This window comes from Oncorhynchus kisutch, linkage group LG3, assembly GCF_002021735.2.
Source record: "Oncorhynchus kisutch isolate 150728-3 linkage group LG3, Okis_V2, whole genome shotgun sequence".
In the NCBI taxonomy this organism is placed as follows: Eukaryota; Metazoa; Chordata; class Actinopteri; order Salmoniformes; family Salmonidae; genus Oncorhynchus; species Oncorhynchus kisutch.
This window is the reverse complement of record NC_034176.2, coordinates 30,484,339-30,507,349: the sequence shown is the minus strand read 5'-3', so window position 1 is coordinate 30,507,349 and position 23,011 is coordinate 30,484,339. Positions and strand designations below refer to the sequence as shown.

General features: G+C 41.1%; 1 pseudogene; it reads right to left on the bottom strand.

Annotated features, from left to right (window-relative positions):
• Positions 1 to 2,271: 2,271 nt before the first annotated feature.
• Positions 2,272 to 8,223, bottom strand: LOC109873713 (myeloperoxidase-like; annotated as a pseudogene).
• Between the last annotated feature and the right edge of the window lie 14,788 nt (positions 8,224 to 23,011).

Genomic DNA, 23,011 nt, shown 5'->3' with positions numbered 1-23,011 from the left:
TAATATTGGAGCAGATACCCAGGCGAAAATGCGGATTAGTCAAACCACCTTGAGCGACACAAACGGCTTTCTAATCAATTTTACTCGCTGAGACGGTCAGTGAGTGTTTACGGGGTCTGGGGCGAGGAATCAGTGACTGCTAGACCGAACAATGGTGTATCGTGTGCCACTCGCCATCTCCAGGCATTCCCTCGCTCCCACGGGAGTACCAGCCGCCACTTTCTGGGAGGGGGAGGGGGGGGGGGGGGTGGCCCATGACGCAGCAGCTGGCTCTCGTCCCCTCTGTCCACTGCGGAGAGAACAACGGGATAATGCGGCCCACCACGTCCGTATCGATCGCTATATATTGCGTTCATTTATTTGTTTACTTATTTAAGTAAGGTAAGTCTCCGGCGAATATACACGACAACAATTAAAATGGTGCCCAACCACATCTTATGTTATCCTCTGCCTTCAGCCTATCATTCTATTGATTTTCTAAATCATAATCTTTACTTCACGAATAAAGCAAACATTTTAATGAAAATGTTTAGGCTAGGAAAGATGTTAGTTTGACTTATTCGTTTGCTTTAATATTGTTGATGATTGGCTATAAGATAAGTAGGCCTATTAAAGTTGACAAAATATTAATGTTCTGTTTTCTGTATCCTATATGCATATTGGTGTTGTTTTTGTAGCCAATATTTCTGTTACTCATTTTCCACAACGAAAACACGCACAGCCTAGCCTAGGCCTATGCACAACAAGTTATGTTGAGTTTATTGTACTTTTTTGGCACATATTGACTCTTTTAGGCCAATTTTCATAAAACGAACATTAAACATAGATTATTAATTGTATGTGTGATAAACCACATACTGCAGTGTAGCCTATAGGCCATAATCTGAGCAATCCAAGTAGATTTTGAGACATTCGTATTCTGTGAAAAGCCCTACATCTGAGAAGAAGGGTGCAAATCGATGTGGAACCCTCACGCCCCCCTTTGGTTGAGCGTGAAGTGAACATGCTGTGTGTTGTGTGTATCGCTACTCCAACAATGTGAGGTGAGGTCTTGACTTGAGGTGACACCGAAGACACAGAGGAGCATGTGCATGTGTCATTTGATTGTATTCATCATTTATCATTTGAAAGATGAATCACAGTCAGAAAATAATTGTTTATCAAAGTATACTCTTCATAATCATTTACATCATCCCGAGTGGCGCAGCGGTCTAAGGCACTGCATCACAGTGCTAGAGGCGTCACTACAGACCCTCTATTCGATTCCGGGCTGTATCACAACCGGCTGTGAACGGGAGTCCCATAGGGCGGCACACAATTGGACCAGCGTCGTCCGGGTTTGGCCGGGGTAGGCCGTCATTGTAAATACGAATTTGTTCTTAACTGACTTTCCAAGTTAAATAAAATAATAATAATAAATAAATAAAAATAAAAAAAACATTCGAAATTTACTGTATAAATGTTGAAACATTAGCTTTAGAATGAATGTTTTGCCGACCCAATGGCAGGTAGGCTCCCTGAGTAACGCAGGTAGGCTCCCTTCTTATTTGTCATCATTTTACCATCACCCCAAAACTCATCATTAGCATATATTAAGTTATTAGGTTTTGTTCTAAGTGTTTAATGTGCAAGATCTAACGATAAAATTGAATTAGCCAACAAGTTCATAAGAAGGAAAATACATACCAACAATTAGAAGAAAGTCAAATGAAATAAAATACAATTAACAATCATAAAGCTATCCCAATGCATATCCCTGATGTGTTAAGATTAATTGAATCTAACTCTCCCACTCCTCTTTCTCTCCTATCAGTAACTCTCCCACTCCTCTTTCTCTCCTATCAGTAACACTCCCACTCCTCTTTCTCTCCTATCAGTGACTCTAACACTCCTCTTTCTCTCCTATCAGTGACTCTCCCACTCCTCTTTCTCTCCTATCAGTGACTCTCCCACTCCTCTTTCTCTCCTATCAGTGACTCTCCCACTCCTCTTTCTCTCCTATCAGTGACTCTCCCACTCCTCTTTCTCTCCTATCAGTGACTCTCCCACTCCTCTTTCTCCTATCAGTGACTCGCCTACTCCTCTTTCTCCTATCAGTGACTCTCCCACCCCTCTTTCTCTCCTATCAGTGACTCTCCCACTCCTCTTTCTCTCCTATCAGTGACTCTCCCACTCCTCTTTCTCCTATCAGTGACTCGCCTACTCCTCTTTCTCCTATCAGTGACTCTAATTTTAAAAGACAGAAAAGGTAGCTTAGTTGAAACCTGTGGGTCAGAGAGGGCTCTGGACAGTGAAGATCAGGTGCCCTGAGAAGAAGCTGTCGGAGGTCATGCTGTTGCCACCGTAGTAAGTTGACAGCCAGATCTTGTCCCCCATGTTGAGCTGCAGCAGTGTGCCTCCAGTAGCCGTGATGTAGCCGTTCTGCTGGGTGGTGAAGGAATGCAGCACCAGCTGGCCGTTTCTCCGCAGGTCCACACTGCCCACATTCTGTTATATGGTGCAATGGAACTCAAACTTGTAGACGCCTGGCTCCACGCAGGTGAACTCCCCCATCCTGGTGTCGTAGTGGTTCTGTCCATTGTAGATTACCTCATAGAATTGGATGGGCTGGCCTGGGGTAGTTGTAGCCGAGCCACACGGCGAGGGCAGATTTTGCGGAGATGCCAGGCAAACCACGTGGCCCTTGTGGTCCTGAGTGAGAGAGAGTGAGGTTAGGAATGATGTCAACAATACAACAGACACTATTAGTTCTAACAGTGGTTATGCTTCTCCTTGTTAAATACTATTAGTCATAACAGTGGTTATGCTTCTCCTTGTTAAATACTATTAGTTCTAACAGTGGTTATGCTTCTCCTTGTTAAATACTATTAGTCACAACAGTGGTTATGCTTCTCCTTGTTAAATACTATTAGTCACAACAGTGGTTATGCTTCTCCTTGTTAAATACTATTAGTCACAACAGTGGTTATGCTTCTCCTTGTTAAATACTATTAGTCACAACAGTGGTTATGCTTCTCCTTGTTAAATACTATTAGTCATAACAGTGGATATGCTTCTCCTTGTTAAATACTATTAGTCACAACAGTGGTTATGCTTGTTAAATACTATTAGTCATAACAGTGGTTATGCTCTGGGGGACCTCATCAGATAACCACTTAGCACCTCACATCAGGCCTAGTGAGTGACTACTAGAATATTTATGACATAATACAGACAGTAATCATATACAGTGGCAAGAAAAAGTATGTGAACCCTTTGGAATTACCTGGAATTCTGCATAAATTGGTCATCAAATTTGATCTGATCTTCATCTAAGTCACGACAATAGACAAACACAGCGTGCTTAAACTAATATCACACTAATTATTGTATTTTTCTTGTCTATATTGAATACATCATTTAAACATTCACAGTGTAGGTTGAAAAAAAGTATGTGAACTCCTAGGCTAATTTCTCCAAAAGCTAATTGGAGTCAGGAGTCAGCTAACCTGGAGTCCAATCAATGAGACGAGATTGGAGATGTTGGTTAGAGCTGCCTCGCCCTATAAAAAACACTCACAACATTTGAGTTTGCTATTCACAAGAAGCATTGCCTGATGTGAACCATGCCTCAAACAAAATAGATCTTAGAAGACCTAAGATTAAGAATTGTTGACTTGCATAAAGCTGGAAAGGGTTACCAATGTTTTAAAAAGCCTTGATGTTCATCAGTCCACAGTAAGACAAATTGTCTATAAAAGGAGAAAGTTCAGCAATGTTCCTACTCTCCCTAGGAGTGGCCGTCTTGCAAAGCTGACTGCAAGAACACAGCACAGAATGCTCAATGAGGTTAAGAAAAATCCTATCTCAGCTGGAACATGCTAACATCTCTATTGACGAGTCTACAATACATAAAACACTAAACAAGAATGGTGTTCAAGGGAGGACCCCACGGAAGAAGCTGACTGCTGTCCAAAAGAAAAATTGCTGCATGTCTTTTGTTTGCAAAAGTTTGCAAAAGTGCACCTGGATGTTCCACAGCGCTACTTGCAAAATATTCTGTGGATAGATGAAACTACAATTGAGCTGTTTGCAAGGAACACACAACACTATGTGTGGAGAAAAAAAGGCACAGCACACCAACATCAAAACCTCATCCCCACTGTAAAGTATGGTGGAGGGAGCAACATGATTTGGGGCTGCTTTGCTGCCTCTTGGCCTGGACAGCTTGCTATCATCGACGGAATAAATAAGTCCCAAGTTTATCAAGATATTTTTCAGGAGAATGTTAGGCTATCTGTCCGCCAATTGAAGCTCAATAGAAGTTGGGTGGTGCGACAGGACAACGACCAAAAACACAGAAGTAAATCAACAACAGAATGGCTTCAACAGAAGAAAATACGCCTTTGGAGTAGCCCAGTCAGAGTCCTGACCTCAACCCGATTGAGATGCTGTGGCTTGACCTCAAGAGAGCAGTTCACACCAGACATCCCAAGAATATTGCTCAACTGAAACAGTGTTGTAAAGAGGAATGGTCCAAAATTCCTCCTGACTGTTGTGCAGGTCTGATCCATCACTACAGAAAACGTTTGGTTTAAGTTATTGCTGCCAATGTAGGGTCAACCAGTTATTAAAACCAAGGGTTCACATACTTTTCCCCCCCTGCACTGTGAATGTTTACACAGTGTGTTCAATAAAGACATGAAAATGTATGTGTGTTATTAGTTGTGTTATTATGTATGTGTGTGTGTTATTAGTTGTGTTATTATGTATGTATGTGTGTTATTAGTTGTGTTATTATGTATGTGTGTGTGTTATTAGTTGTGTTATTAGTTGTGTTATTATGTATGTGTGTGTGTTATTAGTTGTGTTATTAGTTGTGTGTGTTATTAGTTTGTGTGTTATTAGTTTAAGCAGACTGTGTTTGTCTATTGTGAACTAGATGAAGATCAGATACAATTTTTATGACCAATTTATGCAGAAATCCAGGTTTTTCCAAAGGGTTCACATACTTTTTCTTGCCACTAAACATGTAAATGGGGGAGAGAAGGGATGGTGGAGGAGGGTGGTGATTTGACCTTCTGGTCCTGGTGACCCTCTCGGTCCTACTGGTCCTTGTTTAGTCAAGCCAGTTCCACCAGATTTGGGATCTGTGTTGGACCAGGTTCAATAAAAAATAATACTAGAAATCATGTATTACATCCTGTATATGTTGACAAAGTCATATCTTTCTAACTCACACTTGAGAACACACAAATTCCCACCTCAGTAAGGCTCAGTTAAAGAGAGATGTATGTCACACGAGGCCTCAGATCAACACTCACTATTACCATTGTCCTTCCAGGGGCTGAGGTCAAAAGCAGGCATGTCTTCACCAAGGGTGTAACCGGACTCACGGGGGTGATACTGGAAGGGTCTCTCAGGGACATCAGCGATGCCAGTGTTGTCACAGGTGACTTAAGCCAGAGACGTCTTCCCCAGGCTTTTTTTCTGATCCTTGGTGAAGACTATCGTTTTCCCACCACAGTCTGATACACAACACAAAACAGGTTTTTTTGTAAATTATGACTGAAGACTCAGAGATATGAAAGTCCAAATAAGACATTGCTGAGTCCTTTCTAAAAAAAAAAGGTGGTTTGGACCCTATGCTGAGGTGGCTGGTGGGTTGTCAGGCTAAACTGAACACTCAGGACCACATGATGAGCTGAGGGTTAGGCTGTTTGAGTTTTCTGTTATAAGGTCCCTGGTCATGGGCTCTCTCAACCGAGACCACGGACTCCCCAGTAAGGTACTTCATCTCTCTGTCTCCTATCCTCTATTTCTCCCGCTCTCTGATTAACTGTCTCATCTAGAAGCGTATCTTTCTCCACTAGAACTTTCCTCCACTTATACCACACATGGGAGGACTACTGTCAAAGCTCTCCACACTGTCTTCTATGTGATACTGTATTTCTGTAAAAGGCTGCCAATTAACACTTCATCTTCTTGTTACCCCTCTCAGGTTACAACAAATGGTGTGGGTTATGTAACCTGTCCCAGGCCCAGAACCTGGCAATGGTGATAAACAACACTGAGCTGCCCCAGAACCTGCTGAGCCTCTATGGGACTCCTGACAACATTGACTAGGCAGGGTAGTTTATAGACTCTCAATCCACAGCATGTTTGACTGTATTAAAAGAGCCTTTTTTTTAGCTAGGTAAGTCAGTTAAGAACAAATTCTTATTTTCTATGATGGCCTAGGAACAGTGGGTTAACTGCTTTGTTCAGGGGCAGAACAACAGATTTTTACCTTGTCGGCTCAGGGATTTGATCTTGCAACCTTTTGGTTACTAGTCCAACGCTCTAACCACTAGGCTACCTGCCGCCCCATCATGCCTTACTGCTACCTGAGGGAGCAGGTAGCAGTAAGGCCTGATCCAGCTATACTTTAGTAGTAATAATAATACAACCTTATTTTGATCTATACACTTTTAGTGTACAACGGGAAATCACTTATGGTGAATGTAAATGTTCCCCTGAGAAGTGGGACTGAGAGTTGTACCTTCAAAGACAATCCTCCAGGGGGCGAAGAAGGCCCTGTGCAGCAGCTGACTGGGGAACTGGGCGTTCTCATTGAGGTTCTCATCCAGATGGAAGATATTGGAAGATATTGGGCTGGATGGAAAGTTGAGCGAAGAGGTAGGCAAACACATTGGAGATGCTGGAGTCGACATTCTCATCATAGCCAGGGTAGGTGGACAGCTGCCTTGCAATGAAGTCTGGGCCCACAATGTTGAACAGGAAGTCCCTGAAGGTGATCACCTGTGAGAGGAGGAAGGACATGTGTGACAGTTTAATCACCCAGCAACTCAAACCCATGTGTGTAGGTAACTACAACTATGTTATGACCTTTGTAACTTTGAACTCCATGTACAGATAGAAACTGAGCTAAATTAAATAGATTTGTTATTAGGCTCTCATTGGAATTACCTGGAAGTAGCCTCCCATGAACTTGCGGGTCTTCTAGTAGGTGATCTCTCCAGTCCAGTGAGGGTTGAGCTGGGTGAGGGTGCGGTCATGTGGTTGTGTTCACGCAACATCATTGTGGGCATGGAGGTCAGAGCAATGTTCAGGATGCGGTTGGACACCTCCCTCACCTGGAGAGTTGGAGAAAAGGATCCCTCTGATGAGACTGAAGGAAATGTTGCTGCAGTGCCACTAGAGTACTAAGGATCGTACTGCTAACACTATCTTAATCATAAGGGTCAAGATAACAAGGATAGTTAATAGTGTAGCTTAATCAGTATGATAATATTGGTAATGATAATATGGTTGTAGTACCAGGGGAAGGAGGTTCCCATTGATTTGCATGTTCGGATCCCAGCCCTTGGCCAGTGAGATGCCATCCTCATACTCAGCAAGGAGACAGTGGGTGAAGGGTGTGTTGGCAGAGCCTCTTCGAGGGTTTTTCCTGGAGAGAGGGGGAGAGAAATATACATTGAAAAAGTGAAGGAGATGCCATGGGGATATTCATGTTTTTGGCTTGCGTCACTAGTCAATTCATTCCTTCTGTGATTTTAGGCCAGTATGTGTTGTGCAACAACAGGATGGTGTAGGAGTCTTGTTGCTTTGATGCCATTATTTGGCTTACCTGTTGTTACAGACACTGGTGACTGTGCGAAACCTCTTCAGGTTGGGGTGGTTTTGCAGGAAGTGGGGCGGGCCATGGCTGAGCAGCAAGTCAGATCAGCAATAGTCTCCAGATCCTCAGCAGAGATTAGGTCTGTGCGGAAGACAGACAAGAGATTCAGTGAGCTGTGTGATCTGAGTGTTGATGGGGACGTGTATGGAGCAGTCAGGGTATTTTTCCTAAACCCCGGGGAAATGCCAGAAAGGAGACGTGTGAGAAAAACAGGATAGAGAAACAGGTGTGTGAAAAACAGGACAGACCCGTGGCGTTGAGTGAGCGCTTATGGATGCTGTGGTTTTTTTGGTAGATCTTTCCAGGGGTGTTCTCCATGTTGTCTACAGCCCGCACCGCTGAGCGGGTGTCCCGGGCAGGCTGCTTCAGCAGCTGCAGGATGTCTGCAGGTCCAACAGCATTACTCTTTACGTGTGATAAACTCCTACAGGGGGGCAGTGCAGGGACATGAGCCAATGGTATAACTCACTGGTACTGTATGTAGCATCGCAAGCCAGGCGTCTAGGCACTCTTACAGTGAGCTATACATGGCTGGGAAGTTATGTGGTGTACCATAAAGACATTTCCACATAGAAATACACATTCTGTACAATACATACACAAACCGAAACATGTTCTGTGATTCATACATGACACTGAAAAATATATTCTGATCTACCAGGCTCCAATGGGAAATTTCAAAGAAGGGTTTTCAGACTCACTCTTTTCTGGATTACTCATAGTCCGCATCCTCTGGCCTTAGCATCATTTTACGTCATCCTGCTCAAGCGCCCTTCTGAAGACAAAATAAGCATCTTTCAATTCCTGTGACTGATCTCCACATGTTATACGTATGTCTAGTGCTGGCAACATTCTATATGCAACAATTATTGATTCAAAGTTCATTTGATTGGTCCATAATAAATGAGAGTACATTCAGGCATTTGTTACCAATTTATGTTCTGACCAATTTATGAAATATTTTCTCTTTTCACCCTTTTCACAGAATGCAATCATTTTGGAAGTTTGATGAAAGGTGCTAAAGCCATCACTCACGTGCATTCACCTGGCTTAACAAGCACAGGTACAGCCCAAAGGTCAGAAGGCACAGAAAATGCAAAAACACACACACAGGATGTCATAAGTTTCCCACAGCCAGACATGTGATGGATGTTGTGGTCACAAAACCAAAACGAACTTTGTGAACTCTGTGAACTTTAGATGTGTAATTTTTCAGATTGCTTTTACAGGTTTTGAACATTCATGTAAAAACAAAATATGTACTACACAATTCAATCACATTGTACAATTTATCATGGCCCAAACACACCAGCACAGTCGTTAAGAGGGCACGAAAACACCTCCTCCTCCTCAGGATGCTGAAAATATTTGTCATGGGCCCTCAGATGCTCCAAAAGTTATACAACTGCACCATTAAGAGCATCTTGACTGGCTCCAACGCCGCTTGGTATGGCAACTGCTTGGCATCCGACCATAAGGCACTACAGGGGGTAGTGCATATGGTCCGGTACTTCACTGGGGAAGAGCTCCCTGCCATCCAGGACCTTTACACCAGGTGGTGTCAGAGGAAGGCCCTAAAAATTGTCAGACTCCAGCCACCCAAATTATAGACTGTTCTCTCTACTACCGCAGTCAATTGATACCGGAGTTCCAAGCCTGTGACCAAAAGGCTCCTGAACAGCTCCTACCCCCAAGCCATAAGACTGCTGAACAGTTTATCAAATGGCTACCCAGACGATTTGCATTGACACCATTTTTTTTATTTTTTGCCGTTTGCGCTGGCTTTATGCAAAATCACTGGACTTTACCCACACACTCACACATACTACACTGACTCACATGCGTGTGAGTGTTGCAGTAGATTGAAGTAGAAATTTTACATGCATAACTTTTAAATGTTTCCAGCGCTTCAGTCTTTTAAGCGCAGACTATTTTACACCTGGCTTTGTATGACAGCACCTTTACTGGGCCTTTAAATTGGTTACTCTTTACAGTTTACACTTAACGGGATAGGTCAGAGAAATAATGGATTCAGATATTTGTTTTCTTACCTCATAAGCAGTCTTCGGACTGCTCTTCAAGGAAAACTCAGCACAAAAATCTTTGGCTGAGAGTTTCCTTTTGCAAGGGTGGAGACTTCAGAACTCCCAATTTCTAACACGCATGGGCACAGAACTTAATCACGCAGTTGAATTTTTGTTCTAAGGAGTGACTGCAATCAACACTGGTTTTTGGCAGAAAAGTCACTGCCAATAAACGCTTATGTTATCATTTTCGGACTAAAAACATTATTTTACTTAGCATAGTGTGTCTGAAGTTACACATCACACTATTGTATGACTGTTTTTGAATAAAATGTCCTATATATTTTCTTGAATATCCTCTGTATTGTGTGCTTATTGTTTAACCATTGATATGCTCTAAGGGCCATTTTGAGACCTTATGGAGAATCAGTTACTGCTGAAATGTCTACCAATATGTATGCTGCTGGCAAATTATTATGTGGAGTTATTATAAAGTGCTACCAAATCATTATTTTCAATGTGCCACTGGCCAATATAACCACTGTGTGATGAAGTGCTGGATTCATAGCTTTATAGCTCGATTGACATTTAAAGTCAATGTTCCCACGTTCACAGAGACTACATTCACGGTAAACGCTGCGTATGTCGGCTCAATCAGAAATTAGCTATACATTTTAATGCAGATCTTCCACGATACTTTGACGATATGGATTGAATCCAGCCCTAAGTATAAGGTAGTCAACGAAATAATAGGCCTAAACATACATTTTGTTTACCACCTTGAATGTAGAGAAATGATTGTCGCAATGGAAAAAGAATGTCACAAATTTGCAGTGCCTTCAGAAAGTATTTCTACCCCTCGAGTTATTCAACATTTTGTTGTGTTACAGCCTGAATTCAAAATACATGAAATAGATGTTTTTTCTCCCACAATCCAGTGGTTCCCAACTCTGGTCCTGGAGTACCCCGAAGAGCACACATTTTTGTTGTAGCCCCGGACAAACATACCTGATTCACCTCATTGAGGGCCTGATGATTAGTTGACAAGTTGAATCAGTTGTGCTTGTCCGGGGCTACAATGAAAATGTGTACTGTTGGGGGTACTCGAGGACCGGAGTTGGGAACCACTTCAATACCCCCATAATTTTGTTTTGGGACACTGTAAAGTCTATGGAGAATAAGAGCACCTCCTCCCAGCTGCCCACTGCACTGAGGCTAGGTAACACTGTCACCACCGATAAATCCACGACAATCGAGAATCGAGAATTTCAATAAGCATTTCTCTACGGCTGGCCATGCTTTCCACCTGGCTACCCGAACCCCTGGCCAACAACTCCACACCCCCCGCAGCTACTTTCCCAAGCCTCCCCAGCTTCTCCTTCATCCAAATACAGATAGCAGATGTTCTGAAAGAGCTGCAAAACCTGGACCAATACAAATCAGCTGGGCAGACAATCTGGACCCTCTCTTTCTAAAATGTTCCGCCGCCATTGTTGCAACCCCTATTCTTTCGTATCGTCCGAGATCCCTAAAGATTGGAAAACTGCATTTAAAATTTAAATGTTTTATTTTATATTTTTACACCTTTATTTAACTAAGCAAGTCAGTTAAGAACACATTCTTATTTTCAATGACGGCCTAGGAACGATGGGTTAACTGCCTTGCTCAGGGGCAGAACTTCCGGTTACTAGTCCAACGCTCTAACCACCTGCCTTACATTGCACTCCACGAGGAGCCTGCGTGGCAGGCTGACTACCTGTTACACGAGGGCAGCAAGAAGCCAAGGTAAGTTGCTAGCTAGCATTAAACTTATCTTATAAAAAACAATAAATCTTAATATAATCACAAGTTAACTACACATGGTTGATGATATTACTAATTTATCTAGCGTATCCTGCGTTGCATATATTTGATGCGGTGCCTGTTAATTTCTCATTGAATCACAGCCTACTTTGACAAACGGGTGATGATATAACAAGCGCATTCGCGAAAAAAGCACTGTCGTTGCACCAATGTACCTAACCATAGACATCGATGCCTTTCTTTAAAATCAATAGACAAGTATATATTTTTAAACCTGCATATTTAGTATATATGCCTGCTAACATGAATTTCTTATAACTAGGAAAATTGTGTCAAGCAGTCAGGGTATATGCAGCAGTTTGGGTCGCCTGGCTCATTGGGAACTGTGTGAAGTCCATTTATTCCTAACAAAGGCCGTAGTTAATTTGCCAGAATTGTACATAATTATGACAGAACATTGAAGGTTGTACAACGTAACAGGAATATTTAGACTTATGGATACCATCCGTTAGATAAAATTCGTAATGGTTACGTATTTCACTGAAAGAATAAATGTTTTGTTTTCGAAATGATAGTTTTCGGATTCGAACATTTTAATGACCAAAAGCTCATATTTCTGTGTGTTATTATGTTATAATTAAGTCTATGATTTGATAGAGCAGTCTGACTGAACGATGGTAGGCACCAGCAGGCTCGTAGGCATTCATTCAAACAGCACTTTCGTGCGTTTTGCCAGCAGCTCTTCGATGTGCTTCAAGCATTGAGCCGTTTTTTGACTTCAAGCCTATCAACTCCTGAGATTAGGCTGGTGTAACCGATGTGAAATGGCTAGCTAGTTAGCGGGGTGCGTGCTAATAGCGTTTCAAACATCACTTGCTCTGAGACTTGGAGTAGTTGTTCCCCTTGCTCTGCATGGATAACGCTGCTTCGAGGGTGGCTGTTATCGATGTGTTCCTGGTTCGAGCCCAGGTAGGGGCGAGGAGAGGGACGGAAGGTATACTGTTACACTGGCAATACTAAAGTGCCTATTAGAACATCCAATAGTCAAAGGTATATGAAATACAAATCGTACAGAGAGAAATAGTCCTATAATTCCTATAATAACTACAACCTAAAACTTCTTACCACCAGCTTTCATATGTTCTCATGTTCTGAGCAAGGAACTTAAATGTTAGCTTTTTTACATGGCACATATTGCACTTTTACTTTCTTCTCCAACACTTTGTTTTTGCATTATTTAAACCAAATTGAACATGTTTCATTATTTATTTGAGGCTAAATAGATTTGATTGATATATTATATTAAGTTAAAATAAGTGTTCATTCAGTGTTGTTGTAATTGTCATTATTACAAATAAAGTTTAAAAAATTGGCCGATTAATCGGTATCGGCTTTTTATTTGGGGTCCTCCATTAATCGGTATCGGCGTTGAAAAATCATAATCGGTCGACCTCTACTTCCCATGTGTTTGACCCCATTCCATTCGCTCCATTTTAGCCATTACTTTGAGCTATCATCCCCTCAGCAGCCTCCACTGGTCCAAACAATTGAATTGGCCACAGGTGGACTCCAATCAAGTTGTGGTGACATCTCAGCTCATATCCGCGGGAAGTAGTTAAGGGGTGCAAGGGATGCAAGAGGTTCTGCAATCTTTTTTACTAGTCCTGTAGTACAGGTACTTCTGCATCTGCATTGCTTGCTGTTTGGGGTTTTAGGCTGGGTTTCTGTACAGCACTTTGAGATATCAGCTGATGTACGAAGCGCTATATAAATACATTTGATTTGATTTGATTTAGTAGCAGACCAATATAGATGTCTTCAGTGTGGGCAAAGGCCCAGTGCACTACATTTGAAACTAAATGTACACTCCATGACCAGAAGTATGTGGACACCTGCTCGTCGAACATCTCATTCCAAAATCATGGGCATTAATATGGAGTTGGTTCCCCCTTTGTAGCCTCCACTCTTTCCACTAGATGTTTGAACATAGCTGCAGTGAATTGCTTCCAGTCAGCCACAAGGGCATTAGTGAGGTCGGGCACGGATGTTGGGCGATTAGGCCAGGCTCGAAGTCGGCATTCCAATTCATCTGTGCAGGCCAGTCAAGTTCTTCCACACCGACCTCGGCATACCATTTCTGTATGGAACTCGCTTTGTGCATGGGATGCTTAAGTTGGAAAGGGACTTCCCAAAACGGTTGCCACAAAGTTGGAAGCACAGAATTGTCTAGAATGTCATTGTACACTGTAGCATTAAGATTTCCCTTCACTAGAACTAAGGGTCTAGCCCGAACCATGAAAAACAGACCCAGACCATTATTCCTCCTCCACCAAACTTTACAGTTGGCACTATACATTCAGGCAGGTAGCCTTATCCTGGCATCCGCCAAACCCAGATTTGTCCGTCAGACTGCCAGATGGTGATGCATGATTCATCACTCCAGCGAACGCATTTCCACTGCTCCAAAGTCCAATGGCGGCGAGCTTTACACCACGCCAGCCGACATTTGGCATTGTGAACAGTTATTGTGCTGACATTGCTTCCAAAGGCAGTTTGGAACTCTGTAGTGAGTGTTGCAACCGAGGACAGGCGATTTTGAAGTGCTACACTCTTCAGCAGTCGGTGGTCCCGTTCTGTGAGCTTGTGTGGCTTACCACTTAGCGGCTGAGCCATTGATTCTCCTAGACATTTTCACTTCACAATAACAGCACTTACAATTGACCAGGGCAGCTCTAGCAGGGCAGACATTTGATGAACTGACTTGTTGGAAAGGTGGCATCCTATGACAGTGCCACGTTGAAAGTCACTGAGCTCTTCAGTAAGGCCATTCTACTGCCAATGTTTGTCTATGGAGAATGCATGGTGGTGTGCTCAATTTTATACACCTGTCAGCAGTAGGTGTGTCTGACATAGCCAAATCCACTAATTTGAAGGGGTGTCCACATATGTTTGTGTATATATAGCGTATTAGTGTGTCTACCAGCACTTGTAACTTGAGTCTGATATTTATCTGTACAAAACAGTTAATCTGATGATACTTGTGGAATATAAAAATACTTGCTTGATATATATTTTCCAGTTTCTTGAAATACTTTGCAAATTAAACTTATTTCTATTTGAAAACTGAAATGGTCTATTCATTCATTTTCCATTTTAGTAGCCACTTTTATCCAACACAACTTACAGTAGTGAGTGCATACATTTTCATACTTTTTTGTACTGGTCCCCCATAGGAATCAAACCCACCACCATAGTATTGCGAGCACTATGCTTTAACAACCTAACCACAACATCACAAACCACTTAAATGTACTCAAATACTGTATTGTGCATTGTTTTTCTTCATGGTTTTTCTGCAAAGAAATTAACATTTACATTAAGTGGTTTGTAAGGATGGTAAATTAATACTGCACAAAAAAAAAATGTTATTTGATTTAAAAAATATATGTATTTGATGTGGATGATTTGTGTCTTTGCCCATAACTTTGCACCTTTTAGATGTAAATGTTTAAGTACAGGGTTTTGTTATTTCTAGATTCCATTAGAATGACAATCGCAGAAAAAGGTACAGGGCAACAACATTTTCAATTCCAACTATTGAATCCTCCAAGATACTGTTCTTAATTATGCAACAACCTTTTTTTGCCAAAGTGGTGATGCTGAAATATTTGTTTTGCCCTGGTACAGTTGTCTATCTGTCCGCTAATACTAGTAAAGGCCCAGTAAAATAATATGTTTTGTATCATTTCTCGTATTATTATTATGATTTTTCAGGGAGTGCTGCAGCACCCTCAGCACCCCTGCTTCCGGCTTCTATGCCTGAGCTCAAATACATGAGTGTCATAGCAAAAGGGTGTGAATACTTATGCAAATCAGATGTTATGTTAAATCAGATGTTTGTTATATCATTTTCAATAAATTTGCAAAAATGTCTAAAAAACATGTTTTCACTTTGTCATTTTGGGCATAAGTCAAGGGGTATGAATGTATTTACACGTCGAAAACAAGTGTTGCAAACTGAAATGGTCATACTACAATGTCTAACATCATTCACTAGAGGTCACTATATTACACATGTGTCATTTTGTCTGTTGAAGACTTTCAGTTCCTTCATACTGTATGTACTGTACCATTTTACCTATCTTCCTCATGAATCTATGTATTTAATGTTAATATGGGAGTATAAAATATAAAATAAAAGACATTTGTATTACAACCTTTGATGTGTAAACTGGGGGGGTTAACTTTGGTAGTTTAACCCCTGAATGATGTGCAGCATTAGTCTACTACCCTTGTTACCCATCTGCTAGGCTCTCTGTCTGGCTCACCATATCTTGGTGCAATGTTATTAAAAAGTGAATAAAGGAGTTTATAGATTTTGTTATTACTTTGCAGGCCTAGATCTGGAATAATAGTTATAACAGTTCATTGTAAATTTGCACTAGGACAACTTAGAGGTGAAACAACCCATGGACAAACACAAGTGCTGATTTGATTTAGAACAAATAAACCAAAATAAATTGACTTTAACAGGACCATGCACAGACCTTTGTGGGGCATGTGCTCAGTCAGAGTCCTTGAGCAATTATTAGGCTACTTTGATTACTTAGTTACATAAAAGCAATAGAGGGCCACATCTTTATGGCAAATTAAATGACACAAATAAATAACCGTTGGTCTCAAAGTAATTTAATATTTCATATATAATAACTATAGTCATGTAGAACATATCTATTACATTCATAGCTTTGCTTAACCCTTCACACTGGAAATTGGCCTATATGGATAAGGCCAAATTGCAATGTTTCAAACAGAAGAACTTTAAAACGCATATACATGGCCATGGTAGCAATTGAAAGGGAACGCTTTGGAGATTACGGGGAAATTATCAAACCAAATGTGAGGACACAACAGTTCACCTGACACAACACTGAATCCAAACATTACACTGTTGATGTGATGTGCATTTTACATTTACTGTACTCTTCCAGCATTTGTCAATAACAAAATCTAAAAGTACTCTAGATACATTCAGTAGGTGCAAAATAAGAAAAAACTATTGCAATACCTATATCTGACAACAGACTTAAGGAAACACATTATTAGATGTGCAGCCCAAGTGCAGGCCAGAAGTCCTAGAAATAACGTGTATTAGCAGGGGCTAAGGTAGCTGAGGAACCCTCAACTCCGTTCGCCTCGATATGAGAATGGAGTTGAGGCACAGTTTCTAAACCCAGAGGCGCAACAGGCCGGGTTTTGGGGTTGGAGAAGTCAATGAGAGAAGAACAATTATTCTTTAGTTGTTCCTTTTCTCGAAATCTACAGGTACAACCTAGATTCGAGCCAATGTCTTAAGTAGTTTAACATGTTATTACTCCAACCTAGTGAAAGTGGCAAACCGACACGTTTTCATTTCCGTCGAAAACAACTTTATAACGAAGAAATGCCTTTGATTTGACGGCCTGCACATGCGCAGTTTGGTGCGAGACCTTTATTCCTGATGATGTGTATCTAAGCATGAGCTCTGCTAGCCAACATCGCCATGACATTGACATTTGTATTTATTTATTGCATTACACGAACATTGTACGAAATAATATAAAATATCACACATAACAAAAGACCCCCCCCCCCAAAATGCATAAATAATAAATAAATCCAGAGTCACAAAAAAAGTATACTGAACAAAAAATATCAACGCAACATGTAAAGTGTTGGTCCCATGTTTCAAGGGCTGAAAAAAAATATCCCAGAAATGTTCCATATGCACAAAATGAGAATTTCCCTCCAATTCTGTGCACAAATTTGTTTACATGCCTGTTAGTGAGCATTTCTCCTTTGCCAAGATTTTCCATCCACCTGACAGGTGTGGCATATCAAGAAAATGAACAAACAGCATGATCATTACACAGGTGCACTTTGTGCCGTTTTGTCACACAACACAATGCCACAGATGTCTCAAGTTGAGGGAGCTTGCAATTGGAATGCTGACTGCAGGAATGTCCACCAGACCTGTTGCCAGATAATTGTTCATGTTAATTTCTCTACCATAAGCTGCCTCCAAAGTCGTTTTAGAGAATTTGGAAGTACATCCAACTGACCTCACAACTGCAGACCACGTATTACCACACCAGCCCAGGACATCCACATCTGGCTTCTTCACCTGCAGGATCATCTGAGACTAGCCACCTGGACAGCTGATGAAACTGAGTATTTCTGTCTGTACTAAAGTCAGACAGAAATGTGGGGAAAAACTGATTTTGTGGGGAAAAACTGATTCTGATTATCTGGGCCTGGCTCCCCAGTGGGTGGGCCTGGCTCCCAAGTGGGTGGGCCTATGCTCTCCCAGGCCCACCCATGGCTGTGCCCCTGCCCAGTCATGTAAAATTCATAGATTAGGGCCTAATTTATTTATTTCAATTGACTGATTTCCTTATGTGAACTGTAACTCAATAACTTTTCTGAAATTGTTGCATGTTGCGTTTATATTTTTGATTAGTATGTATTACGCTATATACAAGTTACATTTTGACAAAATACTGTAGACACTTCTTTGATTATTTAGATTTATATATTTTGGGGATGTTATATCATATTGAAATCAATTAGAAATATATTTAAAAGTGTATTTTTTACCCATGAACTTTGTTTTATGGATGAAACATTTTCCCAATAAAATGACAATATTCACAATGTATTGGCAGTGACTGTGCGTGTATGTAAAATAAAAAAGAATATCGAATTTGGTCATGCTTTACCCATCTTATCACTAATATATAGTTTCATATCTGTCCAAAATATTTCACTATGCAAACAATCACTAAATAAATGCTCTACAGTGTCATTTTCCAATTCACAAAAGCTACATTCACGTTCTACATGAATTACATATTTAGAAATAAGACTATTAGGAATATTTAAGGATCTTGTAAGAGACTTCTTTCTACCTTAGTTATGAAATATTTATGTGGATTAGTCCACGCACACAGTCCTTTCACATCAAATGAAGATGCCCATAGAAAAATTGCAGCAGGGGTAGTCTTCCGGTTAATAATTTCTATGTTTATGCCATGTTTATGCCATTAAACTTAGTGCATGCAATGAAAAGCTTGATCGATCCTTCAGTAAAGTAAGGATTCCATTGGGAACAGCTTTCATGAAAATATATTCCTTACACAACATAACAAAGCTATATTTGGCTAATAATTCATTGTAAATATACAGATTACCATTATCAGTTATAAATTGACTAACCACTGAGATATTATTGGCGAACTAATTATGAAAAAATAAGGTTTTATTTCTATATTTAATATCACCGTTATTCCAAATAAAACATTTGTGTGTAGAGAAGTTGTGCTTGTATAAAAAGGACTAGCAAATTAGAGCTTGTTAATGAAATGTTGCTAATTTAAGTTAACCCACAGCATAAGGGCATTGGAGTAAAAAATGAAGCCCCCCATTTTTCTGGAAAACAAAACGTGGTATCATATTCCAAAGACTATAAGATTTTGTTGTCTGATTAAACAACGATCGCCAACAAGTGTGATCGGGGATTTCTATTGGAGAAGCTGTTTTAGCCTATCTTCAAACTGGACCGTCTGTGGTTGAGGGTTCCTCAGCTAGGGACAATGCAACCATTACATCTCGAGCATGCTAGCTAACTCACTTGTACAGCAATGATACATACAAAAGCTTATCACAGGAATCCCGCAATATCTAACAGGTACAGTGGCGATTTTAGCATGTAAATCTTGGTGGGGCAAAAAATATATATGTGGGATGCATGCCATCAATGCTACTACAGAACACAACACTATCAGTGGAGCCATGTGTGGCAGCAAAACAGTCATTCAGCCTCATTTCCTGCCTTTAAAAAAAAACATAGCTAATATGGCTTACTTGCTTAAACAAATGTGGTTTCTAATGACAATTGAGATGTACAAACTATGGCATAAGGGGACGACAAGCGGATAAGAGGCCATCCGTAATTTTGATTAAGACATTAATGAGCGAGCTAGGATGGATATAGACATAACTATTTGTTCAGCACTTTTGAAATGTACAGTGACAGAATTCAGAACATGGGCCGTTCTTACAGTGTTCTCCCTGTACACCAGGTCAGAACCGTAGGGTAAATTAAGGGTACATATATACAGACAATGAAAACTCTTCCAGTATTCGATGATTACATTTCTCAAAAACAGTTATTTTTTTACCCCTTTTTTCTCCCCAATTGCGTGGTATCCAATTGTTTAGTAGCTACTATCTTATCTCATCGCTACAACTCCCGTACGGGCTCGGGAGAGACGAAGGTTGAAAGTCATGCGTCCTCCGATACACAACCCAACCAAGTCGCACTGCTTCTTAACACAGCGCGCATCCAACCCGGAAGCCAGCCGCACCAATGTATCAGAGGAAACACCGTGCAACTGGCAACCTTGGTTAGCGTGCACTGCGCCCGGCCCGCCACAGGAGTCACTGGTGCGCGATGAGACAAGGATATCCCTACCGACCAAGCCCTCCCTAACCCGGACGACGCTAGGCCCACAGACCTCCCGGTCACAGCCGGTTGCGACAGAGTCTGGGCGCGAACCCAGAGTCTCTGGTGGCACAGCTGGCGCTGCAGTACAGCGCCCTTAACCACTGTGCCAGCCAGGAGGCAAAAAAAAAAACTGGTCATAGGCTACATGTGCACCACCAAGTCAGAACTGTAGGCAAAAGTAAGAGAGGAAAATAGATCAAATTATTAGGTTGAGGCAAATGGGCTACTAATAGCTTACTACACAACATACAGCTACATTAGCTACAGTATACATATCTCCCTGGCCGATTACATAATTTATGCAGCAGCATAAAATACATTTTTGGACTAAACTTGAACAGGAATGTGGCGCAGCGGTACTTTGTGGGCAAATTTTGTCATCAAACTTTGTCATCAAAGTCTGGCATTCTCTTGATTTATGGTGCTTTCAAGACAACTGGGAACTATGAAAAAAAAGGTTGAATCATGATGACGTCAGTGACTTTCAAGTCATAGCTCTAGAAAGAGGCCAGAGTTCCCGATTTATAATTCAGAGTTGGATGAAAGTTCAAAACGTATTTTCCCAGTCATAGCTTGTTTTTCCCGAGTTCACAGTTGTCTTGAACTCGCTAAAGTCCGATTTTGCAGTTCCGAGTTAAGTTGTGTTGAGCGTGGCACAAATCATGCTTCACTGACAGCATGGCCAATGTTGAATGTTTATAATTTGAAACTAGGAAAAGAGACCCTTAATCTTAGATTTGGAACCACATAGCCACTCCACTCAATAGCAGGCTAATGATTGCTTTGCAATGCTTGCAGTTAGCCACTGATTCCTCCCAAACCACTCATTGTTGAATTTGCAATTTCCAACTTGCTGTGTAATGTTTATGTCCAATAGCCAATGGCCAATGAGTACCGATACATTTTATCTATAATTTCTCTTCATTATTTCTCTTCATTTGACAAGGATTAAAAAGCATTTGCCAGTAGATTTTCAACTTGATTCATGATGATGACGGCTAGTTAAGATTTTGAAAGTATGATGTTGACATGATCAGTCCAATCAAAGCTACTGTAGATATAACGGGATTTGACGTAATTTTATCTGTGGCCAATGACCTTGAGCCTTCTTGGACTTCTAATGTTACTCTATGGTAGCACCCAAGGGGCTTGAATTTTCTAGCTCTACTCTTAGACTTGGCAGTAACGTAGTGTCCCCATGAGTGACAGAACACTGAGCCAATCACGGCACAACGCTCCATATTTTCTGCTGTCTTTCCTAACCACCAAAGAAAGCATTGAGATAGGCTGAAACACCTCCATTTTGGCACTGCCTTACTCAAGAAAACAAAAAAGGAGACCATGTTTGTATGCGACTTTATTACCGCCATTATATAAAAAAAACATTTTGACATTGTTTGCAAACTGATATGTCACAAAATAACATGGAAAACAGGCAAGCTGGGAACTTGGACAATGTATGTAGCAGGTTAGGATAATTCGTTTAATGTTAGGAAAAAGATTAGGGTTAGCTAAAATGCTTTCCTAACTTGCTATGAAAATCACTTCAGGCGAAGTGGCCTGTTTTTAGGGAGTCCCGTACGCAACCTCCCCGTATCTGCAAGCATGACCAAGGGCATGACACCTTATTGATAAGTAAATTCAACCAACCAATAGGAATACATCAACATCTAATACATATTTCTGCAGAGGCAAGTAGAAACATGACCAACCTCTTAGAAAAGCTTAGTAACCAAATATTTTCTGTAACTAACCCAAGATAGACTAGAGCCTGTCGTTTTACAATGGGAATAAATGAATCATAGCAGGCAGAGCAAGCAAGGGCAGAGCAAGCAAGGGCAGAGCCAAGCACAAGCCAGTGAGATCCTAAAATATATTTGCATATTTCCGTTAGTGAACGACTACTCCGTGAAGTGCGTGTGCAATAACTCGATTCACCTTTGCAATCCTTCTAAATCCTTGGAAATGCCAACCCCATGCTTCACATTTATACATCCGGTGAAATATCTGGCTCATTGGCAGCCCTCGGCTCTAACCCCTCAGCCCTTGAATGACGTTTTACATCGTTACATCCGAGTGTACCTTAAATGTCCCAGGCCCAAGCGAGTGAGAGTGATGATCGGAGAAGAAACATTCTTGGTGGGAATGTTGAAGTTGAGATGAAAAACAACCAACCTAAAGCTATTCATGTAACAAGCAAGCTAACGTAGCTAGGTAGTTACAGTTACCCATAGTTTTATTGTTTGGTCATTTAGTCCAATACATTTTCAGAATTACCAAACATATGTTTATGAAGCTAGCTACGTTTTATAGGCTCTTCACTACGAGACTAAGCCAATTTACCAATGCTAAAATCAATGTCATATATTTCAGCAATAAGGCCCGAGGGGGTGTGGTATATGGCCAATATACCACGACTAAGGGCTGTTCATATGCATTACGCAACACGGAGTGCCTGGACACTGTACTTAGCTGTCGTATATTGGCCATATATCCCCAAACTCCAGAGATGCCTTATTGCTATTATAAACTGTTTACCAACGTAAAAAAATAAATGTTTTGTCATACCTGTGGTATACAGTCTGATATACCACGGCTGTCAGCCAATCAGCATTCACGGCTCAAACTACCCAGTTTATAAATATATATTTTATTTTGCAAGCTAGCATACAGATTTTGTCTGACAGGCCGAAAATGCAGCCATGTTGATTAAATGTGACACTTTGCGGCCACTGGAGTATGACACGTGACTACAGTTTGCATTGAATTATGGGTCATATCAACCCCACAAGTCATCAAAGTTTTACACTTGCTCCCTGGAGCTGAATGGAGGGCAGAGTGGGCAACAGTAGTGAATTGGACCTCCACTTAAAATGGCAATCAAACTGCATATGGTTTCGACGGGGATTCCCCCAAGGGAATATGTCTAGCGCGAGGGCTGAGGGGGGACTGTAACCATTGTTCTATTTGTAACTGTAG